The sequence below is a fragment of the Marmota flaviventris genome, chromosome 1, assembly GCF_047511675.1.
Source record: "Marmota flaviventris isolate mMarFla1 chromosome 1, mMarFla1.hap1, whole genome shotgun sequence".
In the NCBI taxonomy this organism is placed as follows: domain Eukaryota; kingdom Metazoa; phylum Chordata; class Mammalia; order Rodentia; family Sciuridae; genus Marmota; species Marmota flaviventris.
The window spans coordinates 110,839,851-110,848,185 of record NC_092498.1 but is presented as its reverse complement, the minus strand read 5'-3'; positions in this window follow the sequence as shown (position 1 = coordinate 110,848,185).

Genomic DNA, 8,335 nt, shown 5'->3' with positions numbered 1-8,335 from the left:
ATTTAAAATTATAAGGGCAATTCCTCCTATATTTTTCCCACAATCAAATGCACCCTGGGAATTGTAGACTAATCTACTGGACGATGTGACACAAACAGAATAATGTGTTGGTATGCTTACCTGATGGATCAAACTTATGCAATGGTGAGGATTCTGAGGGTAGTTTGAGCAAGGTAGAGAAAAAAAAATGACAGCAGAAGACACATATGGAAACTGCTTTGATGTCAATTGACTTTTTTCACTAGCTTTAAGGGAAAGAGTAAGCTAAGTTGGCCCAAGATAATTTGTTGACCAAACTAATCAAAGATGATGCACTTTTACATAGCTAGATCATTTGTAACTAGAGGATTCATAATGGTCACAAATTAGCATTACAGTAAGTATTTTGAAGTCTTGATTAAAAATCAACAAATACATGAAAAAATGCTCACCATCTCTAGCAATCAGAGAAATGCAAATTAAAACTACTCTAAGATACCATCTCACTCCAATAAGAATGGCAGCCATTATGAAGTCAAACAACAATAAGTGCTGGCGAAGATGCAGGGGAAAAAGGTACACTCATACAATGCTGGTGGGACTGCAAATTGGTGCAGCTAATTTGGAAAGCAGTATGCAGATTTGTTGGAAAGCTGGGAATGGAACCACCATTTGACCCAGCTATTCCCCTTCTCGGACTATACCCAAAAGACCTAAAAAGAGCATACTACAGGGACACAGCCACATCAATGTTTATAGCAGCACAATTCACAATAGCTAGACTGTGGAACCAACCTAGATGCCCTTCAATAGATGAATGGATTAAAAAAAAAATGTGGCATTTATACATAATGGAACATTACTCAGCACTAAAAAAAAATAACAAGATCATGACATTTACAGGGAAATGGATGGCATTAGAGCAGATTATGCTAAGTGAAGTTAGCCAATCCCTAAAAAACAAATGCCAAATGTCTTCTCTGATATAAGGGGGGTGTCTCAAAATGGGATAGGGTAGAAGAACATGAGAAGAAGATTACCACTAAATAGGGAAGAGAGGTGGGAGGGAAAAGGAGGGAGAAGGGGAGTTGCATCGAAGATGGTAGGAGACCCTCAATGTTATACAGAATACATGTATGATGTTATGAGGAGAAAAAAAAAGTGTGTCACATTAGATTGTATAGAGAGAAATGATGGAAGGGGAGGGGAGGAGTAGGGGGATAAGAAGGGCAGCAGAATAGAATAGACATTATGATAGCTATATGAATACAGGTGACTGTATGACCAATGTGATTCTGCAATCTGTACAATCAGAAAAATGAGAAATTATACCCCAATTGATTCAAATATATGCATTGCCAAGATCATTGTAGTTTCATGTGTAGCTAATAAAATAAAATAATCTTGTTACCTATCAACAAATTATACTCTCACTTGTAAAATTAAAATGTCAGAAAAAGAAAAAAAATACTCACTTTCGTTTTCAAAACTCACACTTGAGAGGCACTTATTGAGAGGCTACTGGCTTATCAACTTCACATCATAGCATTTGTTACTAGCTTACAAATATTAAGTCATATAATTCTTATTTAATTCATGTTTAGTTTCCGTCAGTTTCAAAGCATACCAGTAGAAACATCACTACTGACCACTGTGCAATGAATTCAGGATTCTATATTCCATGCAGCCAGAGGAATAAACTGAGAAATTTTACCTTTTAAGCGAACTTATCCAGTATTGTAGACTCTTAGGCAATTTACCTGGATTTGTTTAACTTGAAAGAGAAACTTCTTGACACAGGTTTATTCGATTTTTCTGGTGGCATTTTGGAAACTTTTTTTTTCTTTTCAGAAACAGCAATTTCACAAATGAAAAACTGTATTGAATTTTTAAATGTGTGCGTTAGTTAAGTTTGCACTTTTCTACATATGACCATAGCACAGGATTAGGCTATCTTCCTTTTATCCTAAAAAATTCTAATCAAAATCCAATTTTAAAAGTTTGTTCTTGCCAAACTCAAAAGAAAAAAAAAAAACTAGCAACTTTTATATAAACCAGCAGAACACTGCATCATCCAAATAAAACTATAGGTTTTATCTCATGCACCAAACAAATCTACCAACCTAGTTTCAGCACTCCTGTTTTAAAGGATTTATTTTACACCTATTATTACACTCAGCATGTTTTAAACACTAACATATAACTCCCTAATAACATAAAGCAAAAAAAAAAAATCATTTATAATCTTCAAACACTATTGCATTAACTTCCATAATTTGAAAAAAAATCACAAAATAATCTGCAGACTAGTTTTTACAGATAATACCTTTAAGCACACATCTCTGTTCTAAATTCTTTATGAGGTTTGAGTATTATAAACATTGCTTATATTAACAGTCATTGTGAAACTGGTGTACATTGCTCCTTGGCTGCATGGTGAGAACCACCAATAGTATGGTGGAACTTGTGATCCTTTCCAAGCCCACCCACCATGTGAGGCCTGCAGATGTCAGCCAGTACATCTCCCTGTGAATGTGAACTGGTTTGGTGATCCATGGGGTTCAGTATGTCTTTTGATAGACTTTTGGAATGGATCAATGAGGGATAACTAAATGAATTTGTATGTGGAACTTTCTACAACCCAGTAAGAATCCAGGAGTCTTAGAGCCACACTGTGGCATCCAGCTAACTCTTTGGCATCAGAATGAAGGCCTCTGAGTAAACTTCAACTGGTACGAGATCTGGACATAAGGCTGGCCACAGTTTGTACCTTTAGGAATTAGGCATTTATGGCCTGCATGGAAGTCAAGAATGCTCTATGTGACATAACCTTGCTTGACCTTGTACTCTGTTCTGTGCTCTTTATCAGGCCAAATGGGACAGGGAGTCCTCTGAAGTACAGAGAACTGGTGATACTGCCAGCCCCAGGAATCTCAGAAGAGAGCACATCACATAGGACTGCTTCTCATCTCATAATTCCTAGATGTACTTGTATATACCCATCTTGACTTACCTGATGGCTGCCAGACAAAAATGAATGAGTTTAGTTATTCTTAATAAAAAATTATCTTGAGCTACTTTTTAAATATTTATTGAACACTGAATTATGTATTAATTATCTATTGGAAGACATTGCCCAAATTTGAGTGGCTTAAAAATATACATTTGTCATGTTATAATTTTGGGGTAAGGAATTTGAACACAGTTTAATATGTCTCTGTAAGGTCTCATACATTTTGTCCAGGCTGAGCTGGGAGAAGATCCAATTTCAAGCTCATCCACATTGCTATTGGCAGCCCTTGGATCTTCCTGCCAATTATTATGTAGGTCTCTCAGCATGGCCAGCCATTCACAGCACATGTCTGCTGGCTTTCCTCACAAAGATCTAGAGAGTAAGAGTGAGTATCTTTATAACATACTCTTGAAAATGATTTCCAATCAATATTGCTGTAGTTTTAACTCAGAAACAAGTCTCTAGATCTAACCCACACTCAAAAGGAAGGTATTCCACAGGGAAAAGGGAGAATTAGAAGTCATCTTCTGAGGTGCCTACCACAGACACCTTCTTCTGAAATTCATGTTTTGTCATATTGTTTTTATTTTGCATTTTTTTGTAGTCATACACAATAACTTTTATGTATTTGTTTGTTTGTCTGTTTGTTTGTTTTTATGTAGTGCTGAGGATCAAACCCAGGGCCTTGCACATGTGAGGTGAGCGCTCTACTGCTGAGCCATAACCCCAGCCCCCCATTGTTTTGTTTTTTAGGAAGATTAATATTATGTATTCTGAAAAAGGAATTTGCCCTTTGCTTGTACGAGTATATGTCTCCAACTTTGAAGGTAGTTTTTCATTTTAATATCTTTATTGAATAAAAATTTTTAATTTTCCTGTAATTTTTTTTTTAATTTGTGTTAGCACTTGTGTCTTTAGACAACTTTCTCAGCCTGAATGATGTTGGAATTTTAAATTTATTATCTCTTAGATGCACTATTGTTTTAAATGTTGTTTTTCCCAACATCAACACCTATCCTGAAATTTATTCTTATATATGAGATCAAGTAGATATATTTATTTATATATTTGTTTAACACAGATTTTTTTCTTATACCTAAATAAAAACCTTGAGTATTTTTTTTTTTTAGCACAGGGTTTTTGGTCAGTTTTCCATATTAGCTTCATTCCTAAAATTGGTATAGCATGTTAGGTTTGCTAGCATTATTTACCACATGTGCTGATCTCATACCATTTTCTTTGGTTTTTCCTTCCCTCTCAGAAGTCACTTGTCTTTTAAAGGCAATGTGTCTTCTACCTAAGAATGCTTTCAAGAATTTCTCACAAACTTTGACTTTTAACTGTATTATTATGTTGTTATGTGCTTATTTATTTTTTGGTTTTGAGGGATCCTAATTGTAGTTCATAAAGAATCATCTATTTTGGCTTCAAACCTTCTTTTTGTTTTTTTCAATTTTTGGGATACCTCAGCAATTTTATGTTCAAGTACTGCCACTGAAGTATTCTCCCCTTTCCTGTTCACATTCCACTATAAGCATTTTCTATGATCCACTGTGATTTTAGTCTCTTAGTTTACATTTCACATCTTATTTGCTTCTCTTCACATTTAATATAAAGTAATATTTATACTTCTTATTTCAGTATATTTTATTTTTATTTGTAGGTATAATCAGCTATTAAACTTTTCTACTGATTCATTTCAGTTATCTTAATTCTTAATTTAGTGTTTCCATTTCCATTTTTCCAGTATTCTACTGAATAACAGATTTTTAGCATGTTAGCATATTTATTTTAAAATTTGTATCTGAAAACTTCATTAGATAGATTTTTAAGGATTTATATCTATTGCATAATAGCTCCTGTTATTACTTGGTCACAAATTTTTACTCCCTGTGTGCCTGGATAGTTTTAATAACATCACAGATAATGTGTATGAATATTTGTGGAGATTATTTGAACATTATGTTTGTGTCCAATTTCTCAGTTTATAATTGGTTTTGTTTTGCTTCTAGAAGAGATCTAAGAGGTGTCAATAATCTCATCTCAACTTAATCCAATATGAGGTTTCAGTGCTAGATTTTGAACCCTTATGTATGCACTAAACTTAACTATCTCAACTCAAATAACATAGAAATAACAAGGTCTTCCTTAAATTGGTGTCTTGTGCTTCCATTAGTGATGTCTACATCTGACAAAACTTCCAAAATCCTGTTGATTCTCAGCTTCTATTATTTTTAAAACAAATGCCTTAGTACTTTTCTTTGCTGGATCTTGACTGTATAATTCTTCAATTCCTTTTACCTCTCTGATGATATCAAAAAAGCAGTTATTTGCTTGTTTCTGGCTTATGCAGTTTTTCTCAGAGGTCTAGTTGGATTTGAATTACTTGGTCTTCCATTAGTAAAAGGGAACTCATAGGTTATTACATTATTAATACATCAGAAATATATGAATATATTTCTGAAACAATAAACCAAGCTATTCATGCTTCTTATGTTGCCCCATAGGATTTTATATTACTTATGAATGATATTTTTATGTCATTGACCAATACACATTTAATATTTTCCCAATTTAATTTTTTCCATTTTTAAAACAATGCTGTGCTAAAGCATCTCTGTATGTTCATTTTTATGTCTTGTTGAAATTCAGCCACCTAGGGATACATGCATTCTAAATTTTATAATATAAATTGGTCCTCCAACATGTATGCATCCATTTTTACTGTCACCACTGGCGTATAGAGAAGTCATCCATTACCTAACAAATTTGCTCAAATATACCCCATCAAATGTTTTAATTTTGAGTGACAATATATGTGTTTAAATTCTTTGTGTCAATTTAAAAAGTATTTAAATGATCAAAGTTTGTTTCTTCCATCTTCAGTCACATTAAGGTTTGGGTGATTTTCAAAGTACCTATTTTCTGTTTGATGGCTCCAGTTTTCCATATACACACACCAGTGTTTTTATTCATATTTACTACAGCTTTGGAATAAAGGGTTTTAAATCAAACTGCAAATTAAATGTTTCTCCTAAAAGTGACACATGTAATCCAGTAACTAATATAAGTAAAATGCCCGTAAATAAATTCAAGGAGGGTAGGAACTAGAACTCTTCTGTGTATCTGTGAAGAAGATAATAAAAAAGTATCCGGTGACAAGAAACAGAACAAGATGAATACATAGTGTTCAAGAATGAGAAATATAAGAAGTCAATTGACACCACAATTGGAAGGTATACACAATACACATTGACTACAATTTTTTTTGTCAACAAGCAAACTTACTTAAGAGAAAATTTTATACTGTTATTATATTTGCATTGTTTTTTAAGTGTACAGTTATTTTTGCTTAATATGTTAATCCTGTTGTTCTACCATCTCCACCATTTATCTCCAGAAAAAGATCTTCAACTTCTCTAACTTCTGCAGCCATTAAACAATTGCTGTTACATGTCTCCCAACACCCTGAAAACCATATTTTAATTTCTGTCTCTAAATTTCACTACTAAAGGTATCTAGTATAAATGAAATTATATCATATTTGCCCTTTTTTGTTTGGCTTATTTCATTTAGCTTGATGTCTCTGTCTTAATGTCTATATTGTATTAGAATCACTTCTTTTTGTAAGAGTGAATATAAAATGCCATTGTATATATATGCTAAAATCTGTATATTCACTCATCTATTGATGATTATTTGAGTTGTTTCCATCTTTTGGCTATTTTGAATAATGTTGCTATGAACATGGCAGGGACACATGTCTGTTCAAATCCCTGCTTTTATTTATTTTAGGTATTTACACAAAAATTGAATTGCTGGATTATATGGTAATTTTACTTTGAATTTTTTGAGGAACCTTCACATTGTTTTACATTGTTTTACACAGAGGCAGCACCATTCTAAGTTTCCATCAACATTTCACCAAAGGCAACATGTGATACTTTCAGTTTTATTTATTTTTTCATTAAGGTCATCTTAATAGGTATGAAAAATGTATTTCATTCTGGTTTTAACTTGCATTTCTCTAATGACTAGTGATATTAAATATCTATTCACTTTCTAATTGTTTCTTGGTATTTCTTCTTTAGAGAAATGTCTAATCTAGTCTTTTGATCATTTTTTTAAATTTTTCATTTTTTGACTTGTTAAGTTTTCAAATGCATCTCAAAAAAATTATCTCTTCTACTGAGTTGTTAATCAGTTACATGGGATTGTCAGAAAAATTAAGAAGCCGAATTATTTTTTTTCTCAGATGGCTGTCTATAGAATTCTTTTTGTTTGAGATTTAATTTTTTTGTGTGTGTGTGTGGAATTTTTCTTGATTTATTTGATTCCAACATCCAGAAGTTTGGGTGGTTTCAACATGTTTGATTGAGGAGTAAAAATAGTTAATGATTTTTATGCTCTTTTAAAGAAAGCTTATTCAACTTAAATTTAACATAGATTTAAAAAACAGACTCAGGAGCCACTAGCAGGCAGGTCCAAGGGTGTTTCTGAGAGCTTGAGTCCACAACATGGGCAGGGAATATCTCTGGTCAGAAAAGGGAAATGACATACAAAAAGAGCCTGATCAGTTACAGTTCAAAGTTTGCATTATTTGAACATGCTTTGTCAATTTATAGCTTGTGAGTGCCTGAAAGCTTCCCTGTCCTTTAAAAGAGATTTGGCTACTTGTTAACAAGAATACACTTTTGATTTAAGTTGCACTATGTTTACATATTCAGTTATGTTACAGTTTGTTACATAGGGAGGCACCTATAGTCCATATTTAATTTAATGTCATTTTTGCTATACAAATTGTGTTTCTAACAGTCTGTATTACTACATATGAAATGTGTATATGCTAATGCTAAAATATGCTTCCTTTTCTTTTCATATGTGTTTCTTCTTCAGACACTTAGAATTCTAAATGAACTGAAGAAATATAGCTAACTAGTTACAGTATTGACATATTAGCTGTTAAAAATGGCTGCATGAATTCCAGCTGCTTGCAATCAAATTGCAATATACCATTGGTTTAACAACTTTCCTATTAAAGGTCATATTTGACACACACCAAGAGAAAAATGTTTTCTAAGATTCCCAGAAAACTTAGAACTGTTAGAGAGAAGTTCTTTATTTATCAATGTTAATGCCAGACAAATTATAGTGAGTTCCATTTTTTTTTTCTCTCTCTCTCTCTCTCTGTGTGTGTGTGTGTGTGTGTGTATAACTTTTAAATTCAGCCATGGACAGAGAAGGGGTATTAATATTAAATTACTAAGTCACTAAGTATTCTCAGGCATTATGTGTTGTCACTCTGCCTGCTACAGTTATCACCTATATATCCATGGTTTTCAC